This window comes from Thermobia domestica, chromosome 6 (genome assembly GCF_964235325.1).
Source record: "Thermobia domestica chromosome 6, izTheDome1.hap1.1, whole genome shotgun sequence".
Taxonomy (NCBI): Eukaryota; Metazoa; Arthropoda; class Insecta; order Zygentoma; family Lepismatidae; genus Thermobia; species Thermobia domestica.
The window spans coordinates 5,596,380-5,620,169 of NC_137459.1; the positions used below are offsets into that span (position 1 = coordinate 5,596,380).

Sequence of the window (23,790 nt, forward strand, 5' to 3'; positions counted from 1 at the left end):
AATGTTTATTTTTAAAAAAATAGTTTGAAAAGAACACGGACAGAGCTAAGTCACTGCATAGATTACGAATAGACTGGTCCATTGTATTTTTTTATAAATCTACTAAAAAATATTAAAAAATATATATCTAACTTACCCCTGTTTGATGATGTGATGCTATTCAAGTCTTCTAAATCAAATATTATAGGCAGAAAATGCAACTAGAAAGATCCTGTAGATATCTTTCTTTAAAAATAAAATTCAACCCACGTACGTTCATAATGCTCCTTGAAGACGTGACCCTGTAATAGATACAAAAGAAAGTTCAATTATTTTTTTTTCTTTACCATTCTAGACGGAGTGGAGCGTATTAAATTCAGAAAACAATAAACAACACTGAAAATGTTAATTTATTTGAACATGAAACGAAGCTGCACATTCGGATTTAATAGAGTACACAAATTTCACTGTCTTGAAAATCATGTCCGAAACTCCTCCGATCGCAAGGATGGACTATTGGAAATAGTGGTGGAAGGTTCTATAAAACATGTTTCAAGATGGATTTCAACTTCGCGATCGTGTGGAAACAGTGAACAATGACTCTCTCCTTCGAACACTAAAATTAAAGGTGAAACTTATTCATGCCATAACTTCAGGAACAACATTTAGTTCAAACGAGTTGTAGTGTCACACACGGCAGGGACAAGCTTGGTTTTACTCAAAGAACTAAAGTCTTCATTATTTTCAGAACATACTCAAAGTTGTGTTAACTCTATGCATAATTGCAAATGTGTAATCTTTCATTCATTTCCCAATAAAGCTGTTTCAAGGCTTAGCTGTTCTCTGTCTCCCTGAAAAACACAAAATACGCGACCTCTGTAGGCAAAAGGAGGATCAAGAATAGAAGTACGTGACAAAACAAAATAATGGAAACTGATAGAATCAAAACGTGGAAAGAATCGTACGGGCAAACTCACATGACACAGGCTCGAACCCAGGGCCTGATTTACCTTTCTAAGTCCCGGAGCATGACTTCCTGCCTAGGACCCCTTCTTAGATTTCATAATCATGATATTAGCATTATTATCAATATAGCCTATGCATAATTTACATTATACTCTGGGTTAAAATGAAAACCAACAAAACTTATATTAGGTATAGGTATATCTATCAATATCTAATTTAGTGTTGTAATTAACATTAATAATGGTAGCAAAAAGCAATAATAACAATTACATAAACTTCCCTAAAATGATTTTTTACTTGCTTTGGCTTTTGAAAATTCATCAATTACACCCTCAAAGTCCGAAGCTCTTCTTACGTCATTTTCAATGCAAAGAAGGCTAACAGAATCCACTTTTTCCAGTGTGATGGTACTTCGAAGTCGATTTTTTATCCTCTTGAGGACAGAAAATGACCTTTCATTTGCACAGTAAGTGCACGTTAAAGTGAAATATAATATATAAGTGAATAAAGTGAATAGTACATTGCAATACTGTATCAACAATTGGAAATGTATATCCAGATTTTCTCAAATACTGCAGCTGAAATGATGGATCATTTGGCTGTTCTTGGTTTTACGGAACATTTACACAACTTTTAAACTGAACAAGTTCATTCCCAAAATTATCTTTCAGTTTTCCTTTGTAGCTAACACACAAGAGGTCTACATTTTTACGCAATGTTTCTGTTGCAACATCTTTCTTGTAAAGAAATATACATTTATTTTCTACAGTAGCATATGAATTTCTTCGTCTTCCAAATTCAGTTAGAAGAGAATTACACACAGCACAGTAAAACTCCACAATGAAAGAATGCCTGAAAGCTAAATAACACAGCATTTTCTGAATCAACCTCATCTAAACAACGACTCTCGGGAGGGGATTTCTTTCGTGTTTCTTTATACTCAGTAATTGGTACTAATGGAATTGCTTTTCTCTCATATGTCAAAACTGTCTCTCACGGATTGAATAAGAGTCATTAGACTATCTAATAATGGCAGAATATTGCATAAATTTATTGAACTTCCCTGCAAAGTTTGGCTAATTTTGTGAATTCGTTCAAGAATGGAATCACATACAACTCTCATGACAGCTGTTTCCTTTTTTCACAGCTTTCTAAGAAGTGACTTTGCTTCTGCCTTGGCGGATAACTTGATTTCAGGGTCCTCAGATATATTAAGAAGAACAGCACAAATTTCCCCATATCCCATTTGTAATCATTTTGTAGCTTCGCACTATGCTGCTCACTTTGTAATAAAGATTTTGGAGTCAATTTTAACTTCTTTGGCTTTAGTTCATTTGCTATTAGTTCCCAACAATGAGTTGAAGATGAAGGAAACACGTAAAGGTTCTGAACAATTCCAAAATAGTTTACAGCATGCAAATTAGATAAGCAATGTTGTGTTGCCAAAGAAATGATAAAGAAAACAACCCATCATTTTTCAGGAGTGGAAATGCATCTAGTTTAAAGAAATGAATTAAGATTTCTTCTTCTTTTGAAAATTCACACGGACGTAGTTCAAGTAGTTCTTAAATTTAGAGGCTGCTTAAATTCTGAGGCCCTGATCCTAGGCTCCGTAGGCTCATGCCTAAATCAGGTCCTTCTAGAACCACGAAACTTTCGCACTATATATGAGCGTTCTATTGCTAAAGCACCCAAGTCGGAAAAACAAAACTATTTTATACATATATACAGAGAAATTTCAAGTGATGACATATGCCTATATTCTAATGTTACAAGCCTCGTATTTCCAATTTCGTTCCTTTATGTACAACATATTGATGAAAGAAAGAACGAAAAAAAGAATAATTGTTAAATCCTTACTTCTCATTCTTGCGGATGGAATTTGTAAAATTCCATGTAAGTAAGTGAGGTATTTGTATTTTGTATATTCCAAATTTCGTTTAAGAAATGAGAAGAAAAAAAAATATTTAAATTCTCCTTTGAATGCAATTTTCTAAAGTACTCGGATTAGACGCGATATTCGTATTCTGTGTATCAAAGTGTGTCTGCAGATACATCAAATTTCTTGCTCTGATGTAAAACGGTTCAAACTTTCTTCAGCATTTACCATACTAAATTTGCATCCGGCTATCTTCAAGATGAAATCTCCAAAATTTGTGCACGTCAAAACGAATGCAATTGTACAAAACCAAAAAAAAACACATCTTTAATAAGTCCAAAGTTAAAAAATAAGGTCTCGTCTGACCCTTTCGTTCCTTTAGCATATTAGAATATGCATTCCGACAGTGTATAACTAAATAAAATATTCATATTTTTCATCATAAAACAGAATCAAATCAGTTGAGAATTACCAGAACGAACTTAAAAAGAATTAATTTTTCCTATTAACTTATACAGGTTTTATACCAATTGTTCTATGTACTTTATTATTATAATCATTAAATCATTCTTGTAATATAGCTATCCATTTTGTAATTTTCTTGAGTACTAAATTTTTTCCACATGTTTTGTTTACGAGTTCTGTTAAAACATCCTACGGTATGTTGTTTTACGAAGACACATGTTCAAAATGGAGGGATCAAAATCGAAAAATTCGCAAATAGCACACAAACAGACGTAGTGAATTCAGAAAGAAAGAAAGAAAGAGAGAGGGAGAAAAAAAAGGAATTTTGCAGGGCGATGACCTAGCTTCTCTCAATTCCACTACAAATATTGCCACACCCCAAGTCTCTCAATCTTCGCCCTTCGCACTACCTAGGTATTGTTTGTAACGCGGACTACCAAGGGGGGCGATTCTGTACCCACTTGTTAAGATTACATATATTTCAAAAAAAAAAAAAAAAAAAAATCTCACAAAAATCTACAGTGACTGAAGTGAATAGTACGCGGAACAAAGCTAACAGCTATTAATTATACTGCAATTTAGAAGTGACACTTCTAAATGCCAATCACATCTACCAACGGGGAGTACTTTGTGCCCACCAACTTAAAATTAGCTAATATATGAGGCACACTAATGTTCAATTTGCACTATCGTAAGGTTTATGCTTTAGCTGGACATGTTAAGCAACATCTTTTTTTTTTTTTTTGTTTACAATTATAAAAAATGATTAGAAGGGTAATTACAAAAAACAAAAAGCATACTGTGGTGGGCACAAAGTACCCCTTCGTTAGTAGTGCGAGGGTTAAGAGCTAGGTGATGTTTGCTGGTGTCGTCCTAGCATTGCAGACAGTGACATCAAACCAAGTAGATATTTAAATTACTAGCAAATTACCTTTCACAAATAATATGACCAGAGTGTTATTTACGATCATCGGTGCGCTGGGATCTTCAGACGAAGATCACCATGCCATATACAAATACACATTCTACGGCATCGGATATTTATGGAATACAGAAATCCCGAGAAAGCATCACAAAAGAAGTATTTTTTCGCTAAGCACTTCATCACATATCACCGATAAAGATGCCCAAAACCGAGACGTAAAACATGAGCTAAAAACATGGGCTTTATTCAGCATTAGCTAACTTCTCAACGTCTCACCACAAAATTAACGCATACATTCCGGTAATAGGAACTTTTCTAAAAGAGGGTTACGCTCGTTTCAAGGCTTGTCTCGGTAAAATAGTCGTTGTAATTATTGTGAATAAATAGAGAAAGAGAAGCATGTGCGCACGATGGTATGCGAATCTGGTAGAAGAGTATACAGTAACTATTGTTTCTGTCGTGAAATGAAGCTTTAGCAAATGCCAATGCATATTACAACGAACAATATTTTTTGCCCTTTCCCATGGTATTCTCCATATTGGCTTCGTGAACTGAGTAACTCTCTCTGAAGGAAAAAGATCTCCTGTAATAAATTTCGTGTAAAATGAGAGAATACTTTCCTTCGAAATAGAATGTCAAGAATGCGATAATGATACACTCACTATCCTATGAGTCAAGAAGCCCACTTACATTTCATGCCAGCAATTCAAGATATGGAATAGAAAAAATTCCTTGTTTCTGCATTTTTCATATTGAATTCGTGTACGTGGATGAACAATTCGTATTCTCTAAAACTAAAAGCTTCCAATACGTAATCCAAGCTTCATATACGGATGTTCAACGGGTCACAAGAAATATGTGATATTAGTGAAATGCCCCTCCCTCTTCTCGGGGGAATTTCCACAACCTCTCAAAGTAATGGTATTCGTATTAGCAGGCAGCCATATATTAGATTTCGACCATGCATGTCCAACGGTTCAAAAGAAACATACAATAATGGTTAAATTCCCTCTCCTCCTTTCGAGATGCAATGTAAATAATTAAGACTGGGAAGACCAGTCTCAAGTGATGACCTGCCATCATATTCAGATTATAATTCTGTGATTTTAGAGTTTTCTAAATTAATTTCATTTTTACAATGGGCTTTTATACCCTTCTCCCGCCATTGGAATTGAATTTCCTAAATCATTCTCAATAAATAACCTGTCATCACAGCGTTCACAGAAGGGTTTGCCCAAGTGGGCACAGCCCGAAAAAACCCGGTGAGTTTTTTCGGGTTGGACCCACCTGAAAAAAACCACCTTAAAATCCACCTGTGTTTTTGACCTTTTTGTTGGTATATTATTGGCACAACTAAAGTGATCATATTGAAAGTGATTTTTATCAGATTTTGGACTTTCCTTGGACGAATTAGATGCTTTCACGTTAAGATATACAACAACTTTCAACATAAGACCATAAAGTTCTGAATGCATTGAATGAATAAATTAAAAACCCTTAACATGAGATACTTATAGAACAAATTAATGTATGGATTATGCTTATAATCTATTTGAAGTAAAATATTCAATTTTATCTTATATATAAAAGAGAACGCACAAATCCTTTGTTCCCTCATCACGCTAATACGGCTGAACCAATTTCTTTCATTTTTGGGGGGTTATTAGGATTTGGACCCTAGATGGTTTTTATCATATCACTTTAATTTTTAATTACCAGTGTCTTGAGATAATTGACCATTCAAGTGTCCATAACGTACAAATCCTTTGTTAGTTCATCATAGGTAAAAATAAACGTATTTATATGCAACCCGCATGACCGTGTCACTCGGCGGGTTAACATAAATGACAGGCGATATAATGTTAACATTTACTGGAATCTACTATGGTTTTTATCATATCACTTGAAAGCGAAAAAGTAAAAATTATCTAATTAACAAGGTTTATTGCGTTCCGGGGTGACCCCAGCGAAGCGGGGTGAACGCTGCTAGTATTTTATAAAATACTTTCCATGAGTAGTGTGCTCGCCGACTCGGTGACGCCGAGGGACGTTATCCCTCATACGTTTGACAGGTTTAAGGCCATAGGTGCCGGTACTACCAGTAAATATGTAAATACATTAGTAGAACTATTAGTATTATTTCTTATCTTAATGGTAACACAATCATTCTTCAGTAAAATTAGGTTTTCCAACAACAACAGTTTAGTTCAGTCATTTGTTGCTACTCTTCAAATAAGCATTCTGTAGAATCAACACCAGCAATAGCGTAAAAATTCTTGTCAAATTTAAGAAGCTTAACGCTCGAAGTTCCGAAGACTACGTAACGTTTACTATTTCAAGTGCTGAATTCAAACTTCATACTAGTGGAAATTTCGGTATACAGTAAACAAAACTACATTTTAGGGAAAAGCCCGTCGTGAAAGAAGTGCTCGAGAAATTCCCGCAATCAAACGCACAAAGCATTTGAAATGGATACTTCAACAATAGAACTATTTTACGCTGGAAGATATTTAATTTCATTCAAGACATTTTGAAACATTTACTTTATAAAATATGAGTTATATATTTGTCAATTGTTTTAAATTAATATCCGGGAAAGAACCGTCTTGCAACAAGTGCTCTGGAAATTCCCGTAATTGAACGTACAAAGCATCGGAAGTGAACTTCAACAATAAGACCATTTATTTTACGCTGAAAAATATTTATTTCCCATAAGACATTTTGAAACATTTGCTTTATAAATCGTGAATTATATCGTTGTTTTAAATTAATATATTTGGTATTCATATTTGGCGAACGTCACTGAGGCTCCTTGGATGACTAGATCTACATTTGTTCATTTGTCTGTACTACATACAGTACATAGGGGCGGCTTTAGGATTTTAATTTTGAGTAGGCCTGATCCCTTGCTTATGGATCCATATACATATTTGATTGATTAATGACAGTAGGAAAATACTTTTACAGTAGTGGTTGATGTTATTTGTTAAATAATTATCTACCATTAATATAAATAGTGGAAAAATATTTATTCTTTACTGTATATTTTGGCGTTTATATATTTTCCAAAATTTTTGGGTAGGCCCGTGCCTACCCGGCCTACCCGCTAAAACTGCCACTGACACTACAGGGTACAAGTACGAGACACTCTAAATTTCCTGTATGGATTTTCGCGGCATACCAATGTAAAATTTCAAAATGGCGGCCATTTTTTTTTTTTCAAAATAGCGCGTATCCATGCTACAAAGCGCAATTTTCTTTTTTTTTTTCTTTTTTTTAAGTTGAAAGTTTCAGAGAACAAGCACGAGACATTCTAAACTAGCTGTTTATATTTTGGCGGGGATCCAATGTAAAATTTCAAAATGGCGGCCATTTTTCAAAATAGCGGGTATCAACGATATAGGGTGCAATTTTCGGACTTTTAAGTTCTAATTTTGACAGTAGAAGCACGAGACATTCTAAATTTGGTGCGTAGGTTTTCTCGGCAATCAAATGTAGAATTTCAAAATAGCGAACATTTTTTCAAAACAGCAGTGAATAGAAACTTGTTGCAAGTTGTGACAATAACAATCTTGAAATATAAATCACATTTTAACACTTTTGCTCCAAAGACATTGAAATATTTCGGAAAAAAAAAAAACATATGGGCCCAGGTGGGTTGGTTTTTTCAAACCCTGGCTCACAGCGTATTTTGTGTCAAAGTGCAACACACGAACGTAAAGAAAATCCATACGCTAAACTGAATTTGCACAAGTGAACAATTTCGTGTTTTAAGTACGAAAAGACCTATACACGACTATATCTCTAGCGGTTTAAAAAATAGGTTCAGGATGAATGAAAAAAAAAAAAAAAAAACTTCTAGATTGAATCTTTTGGAAATCTTTCCTGAGAAAGTACTTAGCAGCTAAAATAATTACCATGTCGAATTTAATATTCGGTTAAGGGATTTGGAAGAATAAATATAAGAATATAAATATCATTTTTCACACATTTCGTTACGTCACACAGTAAGCCAAAAATCAAGCAAGGTAGGAAAATTTTAAGCATGACCCTCACGCGCAATGAACATTTGAAACTATGTGGTTAATAAACATAGGATTCACGACACCACAAGAGAGAAAGCTTTCTCTGCTGGTTACGTCTGTTAAATATTACTTGGTTCATACAAAGAATAGGCCAAGGCAGAATTATCTGAGAAGAATTGATGTTGATGCTTCCTCCCGTTGTTCCTTAATCCTTAATGAATGTCTTGAGGACTATGGATATCAAAGGTTGATATACTATAAAAATAAATGCATCTACTTCTGGAATCAGAATGCTTATACGTATTTAAACACTATCCAATGAAGCAATTGAATAGTAAAGTTTCTAGTATACAATTATGACCAATAACCCATGGGTGAAGGAATGAACTAAGACATTAAGGCAGTGTGTTTCCTTAAATGATAAATTAACCATACTACATACATATAGTGGAATTTCACGAGCGAAAAATCGTTCTTCGCTGAGTTTTAAGAAATTTTGATTATAAACACACTCTGCACTTACTTCCCGTAACAGGTATGTTAAGTCTAAGACCGAAATTTCATGCTCAATAACTTGAGAACCAATGGCCTCAAAGTGACCAAACTTGAAATGTTAGTACACCTTAACACGTGTATGAAATAACGTGATAAAAGCCTTTGGTTCTTGAGTTATTTGCTACCATACTTCAATGATATGCAAACTATATTTCATATGTGTACCAAGATCATAAAGGTCTACCATAATGCTAAAACCAGTCAAAATCAGATGAGCTTCATTCATTGCGTCTAATGAATATTTTCTGTGAAAATTTCACTACATCCAAACCTCAATTTTGATGGCCAATAACTCGATAACCAACGGACTTCACTTCACCATATCTGAAGTGGTTGATGAATTTAGTAGGCATATGGATTACTATGTTGTGCAAGTATTCCGGGCTTACTGGCCATTAGATTTCAGATTTGGATTTAGTAAAAAAATTAAGCCTAAACTCAAACTTTGAAGGTCTATAACTCGAGAACAAAAGATCTGTACATAATATTTCACATGCGTACTAAGATCATAAAGGTCTACGCCACGCCAAATTTGGTCAAAATTAAAAGATGAGTTCCATCCATTGCATTTTAGTGAAATTTCTTAGTTTCACTGAGTCCGAACTAAATTTTGATGACCAACACCAAGGGAACAAAATGTCTACACACCATAACATTTCACATTAACGGTCTTCACTACAGTGAAATTAAACTACCGCTAATTTTAAAGTTTTGCTGTAATATCTACAACGATATACTTTGTATCGTTTAATAATTACCTGTACCTTGGGCAGAAAGTGCTCATACTCAAGCACTATACTTGATATAATGTTAATTTAAAAATAACAAAAGAAGAATGTTTTTAATATATGTAAAGAAATATACATTATTGTATAATTCGTTGCTATGTAGTTGTTTATAGATACCTAGTCAACATGTATGTTTGCAAGACAGTTTGAGTGAAAATACGTTAAAAGAGTATCAACTAATAAACCATTTAATACCGATCATCGACTTGTAATTTCGATAGAAAAGGTGAGAATAATAGTGTATATAATTATTGAAGATATTTTTATGTGTAAACAATTATTACCACTCAAGATTTACTTATATCATTAGCCGAACCAGGTTGACGACTACCTTTGGTGAGTCGTTGTATATCTTCAAAACAAATAAAAATATTCGAAAATCAGAAACGTAGTGAACTAGACAATACGATTTTGCATGTGATACCGTTATCACAACTCATCTATCTGGTTTCGATTTGCAATTGTAGATAGATTTAGCATTTTTTGCGGGTTCTGTAAATAGCGGCATACCAAAAGCAGATAGATGAATTGTGGTAAAGGTATCACATGCAAACTCGTATTGTCTAGATCACTACGTTTCTGCTTTTCGAATATGTTTATTTGTTTTGAAGATAATACAGAAAAATTCTAAAATTAGCGGTAATTTAATTTCGCTGTAGTGAAGACCCTTAAGCTAGCAAGAGTACCAAGGTCGTGTAGTTGTACCATCGTACCAATTTGGTAACATCGGTAGCATCGATTGCGATTTACTAAAATGTCTTGATTTCACTAAGTTCAAACTCAAATATGATTGTCAATAACACAAGGACCAATGATCTGCATACCAAAGTATTTCATCTGCGTACTTAGCTCGTCAAGATTTATCACCCTACAAGCTTGGTCAAGATCGGATTGGTATCGTCCATAGCATACCACATAAATTATGCTTTCAGAGTCAAGAGGCAGACACACCAGCGCTGCAAAAGCCTGGTAAGGGAGAAAAGTGATATTTTATTACTGCTTCAATCCTAACGGCTTCTCTAAGGAATCCACCCTTATGTTGGAAATGATACAAGAAAACGGAAGCATGACCACACACAGTGCTACAAACATGATAAACAATCACTAAATAAGAAAACATTTTCATAATTGCATTAACAGACATTACAGCTGTTGGATATTTTATTTCAGTACACTGGAATCCCAATGCAAAAGTAGCCAAGTTCCGAACGAGTAGAGTAAAGTTATCAATACAGCTAAATTCTTCAGTCAAGGTAAATTATGATCTGTTGTAACCTGTTAATAATCCTGATGCCTAGTCTTCGAGGAAAACGAACTATTTTGTAAACATAAAAGTTCACATCGTACGATAACTACTGAGATGAAACTGACACTAAAATATACAACAAGCTTTTCATTATGACAACCACCACTAGGATGAACATTCATAATTAGGACAAACTCAAAAACTATTAATTAGGTTTTATTTATTTATTTATTTATTTTTTATCATCTGATTATGCACCGAGGCTCAGGAAGACTGTGATCATGAGATCGGTAATAATAGTGAAATGATGAAAGTGGGAGAACCCAGAGAAAAGCCAAGTATATGGGGTCTGTTTATCTCTAATACTGTTCAAAGATAAGAAAATATCAACCGATACACCCACGAAGCTGAATAACGTGATTCTCATTCGCAGCTTTCGACAAAATCGAATTTTTATGTCGCTAAAAGATACTCGTTCGTTGCCAATAAAAACTTAAACAAATTATTTATTTTTACAGCATTTCTACAAAATACACAAATTTATTTATTGCTGCTTGTCCTCTCCTAACGGCTACATTTAGATCTGACAATGACAATGATACTACTTAATAAAAATAACTACTACATTCAGAAGGATAATATGCAGCACGCTTTTGTTTCATTCATCAAATTTCATGTAAGCTACACAAAAATGGTAATATAACCTGCAGCCATCTACTAGCACAAATGACATGCTAATTACATTATTCTAAATTGATCTTATACACACTAATTGTACAATAGTGCGAAGTTTAAATGAAATGAAATCTTTGAGTTTTACGTCCCACGGATATGCCGGTTAAACTAAAGGAGACGGTGATGATGAGTAATGAATGAAATGGTGGAATGAAGAAAGTGGGAGAATCCCGAGAAAACCCACGCACACGGTGTTTGTCTAACCAAAATTCACTTGGCGGAGGCTGGGATCAAACCCGGGACCCCAAGCACCAGAGGGGAAGCTCTACCACTGAGCCACTGTGGCCCCTATAATGCGAAGTTGTACCACACTATCAACACTCCTTTTTCGCTGTATTATGCAAGCAGAAACTGTGAAATTTATCAGCAATTTTCACAAAGACATCATTACTCACTGCGAGAATGAGTTCAACAAAAATCACAAGTTAAAAATGAAATCTCTAAGCTTTACGTCTCAGTTATCCCAGCTAGGCTAAAGGAGATGGTGATGGTGAGAAATGAATGAATGAATGGTGGAACGAAGAATGTGGGAGAAAACGGGAGAACCCCGAGAAAAAACCACGCACACAGTGTTTGTCCAGCACAAAGCTCACTGCGCGAACTGGGATCGAACCAAGAATCCTACGCACCAAAGGTGAACGATCTATCACTGAGCCACCGTAGCCCCTACAAGCTAAAAATGATTGAAACCAATATTGTATTTATTTCTTTAAGGTTTATACTTCACAAAACATCTTTGAACATCCCTAATTTATGTAATTTAATTACACATCACTATAATCACAACATTTACAAGATTAAGGAAGTAAAACAATAAACTTCAATAATCATTTGATCGAGTCGGGAAAATGAATTTCAACATGTGATGGAACACGTTACTGTGAAATGGTGAATACTGCACTATTACATTAGTAAAATCCTATCTTAGAAGCTGAAGATGGCGGCTGGGAGACGTCACGAGTAAATTGCCTTCAGTGATTGTGGCCTGTCTTCCTGATAAATAACAAATATAACATTATTTGTATGTGATTATACATAAGCCAGTATTACTAATACTAGTGAACATATTCAACTGATTACACATTACATTTTGTGTGTGTTTCCATGCATCTAAACATTACTCTTTGTACTAACTGTTCGCAGTGTTGACATAACTAATACCAACACTGCTAAAATGCCACCAAACACAAACAATTTACAGGGAAGATGTGACAACTTGGAATCAGGTGTACGACGCACCGACGAGAAGTTAGCTCAAGTTCTCGAGTCCAACCCGAAGAAGTCCATTTCGACTCCTAATAAGCAATCACAGCTTCAGAACATTTGTGGTGAATTATCAGAAGTGAAAAAGCAGTTATTTACCCTTCGTTCTGACATTGAAAAGCTGAATAAAAGAAGTAAACACGTGTCTTTTTAAGAAGAAAAGATAGAAAATCTTCGGCAATACAGTAGATGCAATTTTGCCTTGGTTGTACATGGAATTCCCGATAGTCCCGGTGAAGACCCATAGAAATCGGCCTCAAATGTGTTTTGTTCCAAGCTGAAGGTGTCGTTACATGTCATCGGATTGGCAGTATGAACCGAAAACGAACTGCACCTGAAGTAGTGCAGGAGGAAAATAGGTCTATTATTGTATATATATATATATATATATATAAAACATTGCCTACTGGTGCTGCGACCAGATATGGAGACAGAAACGGCAACTTAAGGGTGAGAAAATCCTAATTACCGAATCGCTAACAGTAAGACGACAAAAATTTCTTCGTGCTGCTAGAGAGGTTTATGGAGTATGGGACTGTTACACGAGCGACGGGAGAATTTTCATAATGGTAAACAACCAAAGGAAGATAATAAACAATCAGAGAGACCTACACGAATTACTATCAGCGACAGGAGGCAAGAAGAATGAACCACTTGCAAAACGTCGAATTTACAGGACTTGTAAAAGAACTTTTCTCTGATTTATTGTGACTATCAAGATTTGTGTTTGTAGTGTAGTGTTAGGACAGGTTAGGATAATAATGTAATTTATCTCATGTCTTTGATTGTAATGCTGTAAATAAAAATAAGATTATAGTTCAGAAAATGAATGAAGTTCACTCTTCGAAATTAATAATTCTCCCCAAAATTGATAAAGTTTGATTCATTATTAGTGCAGTGCGATGTTCTGCGTTTATCGTGCTTGGATAAATCTATCAGCAGAAAGCAACTTGATACCAGGGTAGTCCTTAATTGGTCAAGATCTATATGGAAGCGGGGGATTATTGATGTAATACCCTATAAATTGAGCTTAAAGATTATTTCAAGTTCAGAAGATAATTTAGACAGGCACACTACCATTTCAATAGACGTTGCTGCCTTGTACAGATCACTCAATATATATACAGTACACGATTAATTATGAGATAATGTGTTTGAACTATTCCCTCAAGTTGACACATTTTATATTATTGGAGACTTCAATTGTGACCAACCCTGTACTGAGAAGTCTGAAACTGTCTACCTGAGTTCAACAATAAATACCTTAAACTTTACCTACTTACTAAATGGACCCTCTACAATAACTGAATTAAGCGAATCACTATTGGATCTTATTATTACTGACAGTGTAGAAATAGTATCTTTAAATGGAGTCAGTGCTCCCACTAGAACTCTTGTCACCTAGGTGGAACTTAATGCCAATGGCTCTCCCATCTCTCCACCTGAAATTATTAGTTACCGGGGCTAAAGTTCTTTCAATCAAGAGAATTTTTACGTCCATACAAACTCATTAATTGGGAAGAGACTGAGTCGTTTGAAACGAAACAATTTGGAAAATTGCATACTTCTCTCATCGCACTAAAAATATACAAATCAACAAAATAAGTGGAAACTAGGACAGGAACTAACAGAAAAACATCTCTAACACTTCCTGATGAACTGAATGATCGAAATTATTTAAACAATCATTTTGTCAATGTATCGAGGCTATTCTCGCCAAATTCATAAAAAGTTGATCAACAAGTTACTCGATTTACATCTTTTTTTTTAAAGAAAAAAATAAAAAAAGACACTCAAACGCAAATGAACGTTTCCAATTACATCCAGGGAGCGAAGCAGACGTAAGGAAAGCACTATACAACAGAAAGTCTACTGCAGCAGGATTTGAAAAAATAACTACAAAAATGCTCAAGCTAGCACTGCCATTTCTATTGCTTCCCTTAACTCATATTATATATACATATATACACATACATATATATATATATATGTATGTGTGTATATATATATATATATATATATATATATATATATATATATATATATATATATATATATATATGTATGTATATATATATATATATATATATATATATATATATATATATATATATATATATATATATATATATATATATATATATATATAAAATTAGTAAATGGCTGCTTTCCCAGTTTGGAAAATGTCAAAAGTACTACCAGTGTCTAAAAAGTCTCAAGCAAAATCTGCAAATGATCTTCGTCCAATAAGTATTTTACCGACAGTGTTGCAGCAACTATCGGACTATCTTAATTCCTATTGTTCAGTCTGGATTTCCTAAACATTATATAGTACTGCTAGTGAAATGGCTGAAGTTACCAATGAGATATTCCATGCTTTCGATAGCTATCAGGTAACAATTTTGGTCTTGTTAGACCTAACTAAGGTCTTTGCTGTTGTAAATCATAAGCTGTTGTTGGCCAAACTCACAAGTAAAAGGCCCAAATGGATGAATCGAGTTGTAGAATGAGAGATAGTGCGCCTGATAGAGGATGTGAAAATATGTGTATGTGAAAATTTATTGCGGCTGAGCGCCATAAGAAACGGAGAGGGAGGGGGTCAAAGTTGGTGGTAAAAAGGCTATACTATGTTATAGAAATACATCAAATAAACTGCTGAATCGTAAAAAATAGTGGAAGACAATACAAACGGTGGTAATTTTACATATTGGCAAAAGAAGAATGGGCAGAGTAGATCACGAACCTTCGCTGCCATTTTGAAATTTGTGATATTTTTTTAAAAATGGAAAGGTAGTCATGCGGCACATGTGTTAAGACTGTGTTTCGATTAGGAATGCAATGCTGATTATCTATCTTACCACCGCTTACTACCATCGTTTGCATTGTCTACCTTCCATTATTTTTACGATTCAACAGTTTATTTGATGTATTTGTATAACATAGCATAGCCCTTCCCCCACCAACTTTGACCCCCTCCCTCTCCGTTTCTTATGGCGCTCAGCCGCAATAACTTTGCACATACACATATATTCACATCCTTTATAAGACGCACTATCTCTCATCCCGCAACTGGATTCATCCATTTGGACCCTTTACTTGTCAGATATTATAACCTATCTGATACTGTTGTTAAATTGTTTCAATTCTACTTATCGTGAAAACAGTAACAAGTGTATCTAAGAACATCGTACTGTTCTATATCCGTGCCCTCAGTGTTAACAAGGGAATGCCTCAGGGATTTATTTTAGGTTCACTGTTAGGAAACTAAATGGAATAAGCACATTTCTACTCAATATAATAAAGCAATTTTTCTATTACGTCGCTTTTACAAAGTAAATGAATACTTAACCTCTTCTGTAAAACTATACCTAACGAATGTACTTATTCTACCTTTGACTATTGTGACGCAGTATAGGGACAATCTCTTTCGGCTTACAAATCTGAAACTATACAAAAACAAACAAACAAAATAATAATAATAATAATAATAATAATAGTAATAATAACTCATGCATTCGGTTTGCCTTTAATCTGAAAAGAAAAGAACATATTTTAACCACACTGAACAATAATAATATTCTCACAATATCAAGAAGAATATACCTGCGTTATTACTGTTTCATAACATTCTGAGAATGAAATATCCTCAATACTTTGCATCTTAAGCTCACCATCAGTCAGATTTTCATTCTTATGTGAATCGTACCAGTAAAAAACATACTAAAGCAAAGACTAAAACAAGTAGAGGGATGTCTCTCTATATATCAAAGCCATAATTAAAGACCAGCAGTCATTTAATAACTTTAAAAACACTTTAAAAGTTTACTTATTCAATGTCAGCGATTACCCTTTAAGTACTCACGATGTGTACAATTTGATGTGAAATAACACAGAATTTCTTTTACTTTTATCCTTGTAAAAAATTCTGTATTTCACATGCATGAAATCTAACATATATTTACGTTACTTTTAATTATACTTTTGTATCTTTTTTTTAACCATCTTATTTTTAATGTGACTTTTTATATTGTTACTCTTTACTCTTGGTTTTATTTTTTTCTTGATGACAAGGGTTAGGTGTTATAGCAGCCGTGGGTGAATTTTACCCACTTTAATAAGGGCATTTGAATTTGAATTATGTACAATACACTGTACGGCAAAATTTTAATTTGGTCATTTCATTCACTTTATTCGGTTCAGTGATTGAAATTTTCTGGTTTCGGTTTTGATACCAGTAACGAATCTGTTCTATATGTTACTGGTATAGTCACGCGATGACTTACTGTTGAGTATTGTTACTTTTCTGTTTGAGCGCGGAAGTATGGATATGACTTCGACATAATGTGTTGTAATAACGTTCGTCTTCATGTGGTCTTGCTTTTGATTTTACCTCATGTGCTGGGTTCGTTGTTACAGGTGCATTTCGTAAGTTTTGCTTTCTTTTGTGTTAAGCTGTTTTCCTGGAGGATCCTATCTAATGTGGTGCATTTTCCTTTTGACAAAAAACAAACTAGAAATTTGAATTTAAATATCGGTTGTAAACATTAGTATGTGTCAATGAAGTTTACAGTTTTTCAATGGTTATTCGTTATTAATTTTCAGTGGAGACATTTAACTATGAACTATTCCTCTACTTTCCTCAATTCTATTAGTTGGACATACATAACGCTTGGAGTCATCCGAGAAGCTTGAGACGTACACATGGTTCAGAAGGACTGGTGATGTGGTTTCGCTATTATTTCTGAAATACGAAATCTTGTTCTAGTTATAATATTCGGGACAAATATTTATTTATGGATCAAGCTACCGAACTATATCTTCCACACTAAAATTTCAGGTATTTATTTCTAATTACTCTTATTTTTTACGATACACTAGCTGACTCTGCACTCTCTACACAGCGCATCATTTACATATAAGCATGAATCTCCTTGTCATTCCTCACATCCGTAAATAACCCTTTACAGACACAAGTGAAGATAAAAATCATCAAGGGGTACCATAAAGGAGAGATTTTTTCGATTATTTTTTCAATATCTCGCACCGTTTGCAAGATTTAAGTCTACTTCTGGTTGGAGTTTCTAATTCACGTATGATCAGCGTTTCCTTTTCTCTTGCATGCAGTATGTAATGAACAAATACATTACATACACAATTATAATGCCAGTGATATATGGTGTTCATTGCGCAAAACATCCCAAATAATAAAGATTCATCTTAGCTTGGAAAAATAGTTATCTTTCGTTTTTCATTGTCATTTGGCCATGAAACAAACGCTTGAGATATAAACATTCCCTGTACACAACTATGTGTTGGAACGTATAACTCATAAGATTTTTTAAAAAAAAATTCAACACTTCCAGTGTACCCCTAAAAAATGTAATAAAGAAATAAAGGCCATGTTTTAAAAATATTCCTTAGAACTGGACAACCTACACAAATCTATCAATATGGCCGCCAGCGTGTAGGAGTGCGTAACAAATCTCCCACTTTTGTGCTGTTTATGAAGCGATGTTTATGAAGACAGTGCTGAGTGTATGTATTTGTTGTTCATAAACCATTAAGCTTGCTTTTAAAGTAAAATATATATTGTTTTTCTGTGTGTTAATAGTGAAATACGACGAAGAATACACGAAGCGAGAACACCGGCACTCCAAATGCACTGTCATCCCAAAATGTAAAAGATGATCTTGTGAAACAGACTTGTAATCTAGTGAAATCGACCGTTCAGTCTCCAGAGGTAACGAAGGTCATAGATTCCATTATTGAAACTGTAATAAAGGTGGTGATTGAACGTTTGGAGGAAACCATGAAATTTAACTGTGATGAGGTTAGCGATCTGAAAACAAGTATGCACAACATGAAGAGTGAACTTAAAAAACGTGACAAAACAATTGCCGATCTAAGTGACAAAATTGTAGAACTAGAGCAGTACCAACGGAGGAATAGCATTCGAATTTTAGGTTTACCGGAACTGAAGAAGATGATACGGATGCAATTGCTCCGTCTCTGTTTGAAGATCGTCTTGGAGTCAAACTTCACAATTCTGACCTGGGTCGAACACACAGAATTGGTCCAGTGGTTTCCGGTAAGAACAGACCTATCATAGTGAAATTTACAAAATACAGGATCAGATCATTGGTATTTAGAAGCAAAAGGAAGTTTAAGAATTCAGGTATCACAATCAGAGAAGATCTTTGTAAGGCTCGGCTGCAACTACTCAAAAACGCGACACAGAATTTGGTACAAGGGATGTTTTTACTCAAGACGATAAAATAGTTGTTGTAAAAGGGAAGCAAAAGCACTTCATAACCACTGTAAGTGAGCTAGAAGCCATTTAAACTCAGCGTAGTGTACTCTGTCAACAGCAAATGTGGACCGAGTTTCGTCTGTTGTGAAAGTGGATACATTATATATATATATATATATATATATATATATATATATATATATATATATATATATATATATATATATATATATATATATATATATATATATATATATATATATATATTTGTATTATGTTGATTAGTCTACTGAACACTTCTCTTAGTGCCTGCATCATCATGCTTTGTACAATACAGTCTTACGATATTTTTGTTAGTGTCCATTGTGTTTTTGTATATGTCAATATTCATGTGTGTACTTGTAGTGAAATTTCTGTTCTTGTAAAACGAAGGTTACTTATTCTCTATGGAGATGTTGGATCAGATTTATATTACTGTTTTTCAAAGCCTGAGACAAAGGTGGGTACCACTCTAGCTTTAAAGGGTTTACTAGTTGGTACATTATTGCTATATTGTAGTTGTATTGTAAGAAAATTGTTTAACAATAGTTATGAGTAACATAGACATAGTACAAGGGAGCATTCATGACCACTGGCATGCTACAAGGGAACATTTAAATACTAGTATCAACAAAACTTTTCAGGAAAGGTTTGAGTTTACGGCAGGAAAACAGTCTCAATTTTTAATTAAGCATGCTAATGTTCGTTCTATTTTACCTAAAATAGATGAAATACGTTTACTAATGCTAGAATCACAGTGTGCTATTTTTATAGTTAGTGAAACGTGGCTTGACAATTCAACTGATACAAATCTCATTAGTATACCTGGCTACTCCGTTCTTCGGCAAGACAGAGAACATCATGCTGGAGGAATTTTAATGTATTATCTTGAAAATTTGGATGTAAAACTGGTTGAAATACGTAACATAGATCAAGTAGAATGCCTTACGGTAATGGTGAAAATAAATTCACTACGCATAGGTATCGTATCAATGTATAGACTACCAAATACCCCCTAAACCAAATTGTCTATTCTGGAGGATCTGATTACATATGTATATCCACAAGTTGATTGTCTTTATATACTAGGTGACCTTAATTGTGATCAGCTCTGTCTTGACAAAGCCGAAACAAAATATTTGAACCGTATCCTTAATATGTTTGGGCTTGTCCAACACATTAAAGAACCAACAAGGATAACAGAGTTCGGTGAATCATTACTCGATCTCATTATTACAGATAAAATTGACATGATAGCATCAAGTGGCGTTAGTCCACCCATTGGATCATCCGACCACTGGGTGACATGCTATCCTGAACATTAAAAAACCGCCAAGAAAGTCATTTGATATTATTCGTTATCGCAACTTTAATATATTTAATCACGACGCATTTCTACAAAATGCTGAAGCCTTCAACTGGAGACAAATTGAATCTCAGGAATCTATAAATGCTAAAGTTAATTTTCTTCAGACTTCTTTAAAACATCTGTTTGATCAGCACGCGCCAATAAAAACAGCTAAAGCTTCGAATAACAAATTGCCTTATGTGTCTAGTAATACGAAGCTGCTAATGAAAATACGCGATCGTGCGCTCCGCAGGTTCAAACGCACTAAGTTGCAGCAACACTGGGATGAGTACAAAGAGCTTCGTAATTTTACTACGGCAGTTATTCGACAAGAAAAGATTGCGTATTTTTCCCTTCGTGTAAATAACTCTAAAAACAATAAAGACACTTGGCGGACGTTACATAATTTGGGAATAGGTGGAAAAAGTTCATCGTTGAACCTCCCTGAAGAACTAAATTGTCCTGATGTCATAAACAGGGTTTGCCCAAGTGGGCCAAGCCCGAAAAAACCCACCGGGTTTTTTCGGGTTGGACCCTCCTGAAAAAACCCACCTGAGTTTTTGAGGTTTTTGTTAATATATTGTTGGTACAACTAAGGTAATTACATTAAAAGTGATTTTTATCAGATTTTGGCCTTTCCTGGGCAAATTAGATGTTTTCACGTTAAGGTATACAACAACGTAAGACTTTTATAAACTTCTAAATGTACTAAATGAATTAAAAAATAATTTAAAAAAAAAAACTTAGCTTGAAGAGAACAAATTAAAGTAAGATTATGCTTATAGCCTGTTTGAAGTAAGATATGCAATTTTATATTTTAGAAAATACTTTCCGTGAACACTGTGCTCGCTGACTCGGCGACGCCGAGGGACGTTATCCCTCATCGGGTTTAAGGCCGATACTACCAGTAAATGTGTAGTGCATTAGTAAAACTATTATTATTATTGTTTTATTACCTTTGATGGTAACACAAGTATTCTTGAGTAAAATTTGGTTTTCGAACAACAACAGTTTAGTTCAGTTATTTGTTGCTACTCTTCAAATAAGCATTCTGCAGAATCAACACCAGCAATAGCGTAAAAAAAATCTTGTCAAATTTAAGAACCTTAATGCTCGGAGTTCCGAAGATTACGTAACTCTTACTATTTCAAATGCTGAATTCAAACTTCCTTACTAGTGGAAGTTTCGATGTACACCAAGAAAAAGTTGCATTCGAAAGAAAGAAAAAAAAAGTCGCGAAAGAAGTGCTCGGGAAATTCCCGCAATTCAACGCACAAAGCGTCTCAACTGAATAATTCAACAATAACATTATTTATTTTACGCTGGAAGATATTGAATTTCATCTAAGACATTTTGAAACATTTACTTTATAAAATATGAATTATGTCTGTGTTTTTTTTTTTTTTTTTTTTTTAATTAATTCTCTGGAAAGAGCCATCATGAAATAAGTACTCGGGAAATTCCCTCTAATTGAACGCACAAAGTATCGGAAGTGAACTCCAACCAGTGGCGGCGGTTGGACGTTAAAAGTGAGGGGGGGGGGGGGCAAGACATGATCTGAATATTTGATACCAATCGTAGTTTTCCTGACTGCTTGTAACACTTTGTTTGACGAAAGGTTGTATAACTATTAGGATAATGCGAACAATCTGGGTTTCGTAAATTTTACAGCACTTTTACTGCTTTGTTAGGTATTAAAGACAATGTGCTTCATGCACTAAATGACAAATATGTGGTCATACTAGTCTTATTAGACCTCTCAAAGGCATTTGACCTTGTATAGCATGGTGTTCTCTTACCAAAATGGAATACTACAACTTTTCAGTACATACCATAAAATGGTTCGAATCCTATCTACATAAGAGAAAACAGCAAGTTACTTTACGTAGTTCCTCTCATTATAAAATTTCTGAAGCTGCTGTACTTGATAGAGGTGTTCCACAAGGCTCAATTTTAGGGCCAGTTTTGTTCACTTTATACACTGCAGATCTGGTATCTATTGTACTGCATTCAAAGATGTACTGTTACGCAGTCGACACTCAATTGTTTATAAAAGCCTTTCCTCAGACTTACCACATGTTGTTCGACCCCGTAATCAAGATCTTAAGGCTATCAGTAACTGGTGTATTGATAACGGTCTTATTACTAATCCCTTAAAATGTACTTATACTGTTCTTGGTTCCGCTAATCAACTTAATAAAATTGCTCCAGACAAATTAGAATTACAAATAGTGGACTCAAACATTAGCTAGGGGGCGCGGTGGCTCGGTGGTAGAGCGTTCACCTCCGGTGCTTGGGTCTCTGGTTCGATCCCAGCTCATGCCGTGTGAACTTTGTGGTGGACAAACACCGTGATCGTGGGTTTTCTCGGGGTTCTCCCATTTCCTCCCACTTTCTTCATTCCACTATTTCATTCATCTCTCATCATCACCGTCTCCTTTAGCCTAACCGGCATAATCGTTGGACGTAAAACTTAAAGATTTCATTTCATTTTTTTTTTCAAACATTAGCTATTCACATTGTGTTAAAAGTCTTGGAGTACAAATTGACGATAAACTTTCTATGAATAATCACGTCTCTACTCAGTGTTTAAAAGCTCTAGGAATACTAAGAAACTTGTACAAAATACGAGACTGTCTGTCCAAAGATACCAAGCTACTCCTGACACAAACGCTGATACTGTCTTTGTTTGATTATTGTGATGTTGTGTGTGGTCCGCTTCTAACAAAAAGCAATGCCATTCTGATCCAAAAAGTACAAAATTCATGCATTAGCTTCTGTTACAACATACGAAAATTCGATAATATTTTGCCTATTCTGAACAACAATAGCATGCTGACAATGTCCAGAAGACGACATTTGCATTATTGCTCTCTCATTTATAAAATTCTTAAAACAACACGTCCCGCGTATTTATACAAGAAACTCACTGCTAGGTCAAGTATTCACGCTCACTTAACACGCAAAAGAAATACGTCTGATATTCCACACCATAGACTCAAGAAAACCACTGCGGCATTTTCAGTATTAGCACCAAGGTCATGGAATGCTCTACCAAATGTATTAAAAGAAGGTAAAACATTTAATTCTTTCAAGAAAATGTTAAAAATTTATTTAATCAGCCAACAAAATTTAAGTTCAGGTACCCATGATTTGAATTCTATCACTTGAACCACGTAAATGAAATCAGACTTGACTTGGTACATATTCCTTATTAAATAATCATGCATTGTAAAAATATTTCATCACCCTCCTCCCCCCGCAATGTCAATGACAAGCATACTTTATTTTGTCTCTATGTTATTCACAGGTTTGTGTTTGTTATCA

General features: G+C 34.5%; 1 protein-coding gene across 4 annotated transcripts in view; it reads right to left on the bottom strand.

Annotated features, from left to right (window-relative positions):
* Ipk1 (Inositol phosphate kinase 1) overlaps positions 1 to 23,790 on the bottom strand; it is a 794,094-nt gene that overhangs the window by 765,590 nt on the left and 4,714 nt on the right. For all 4 annotated transcript variants that reach the window (XM_081761268.1, XM_081761270.1, XM_081761269.1 and 1 more), the window contains exon 2: positions 137 to 281. The gene's annotated coding sequence lies outside the window, so the exon portion shown is untranslated. The remainder of the gene's footprint in view (positions 1 to 136; positions 282 to 23,790) is intronic.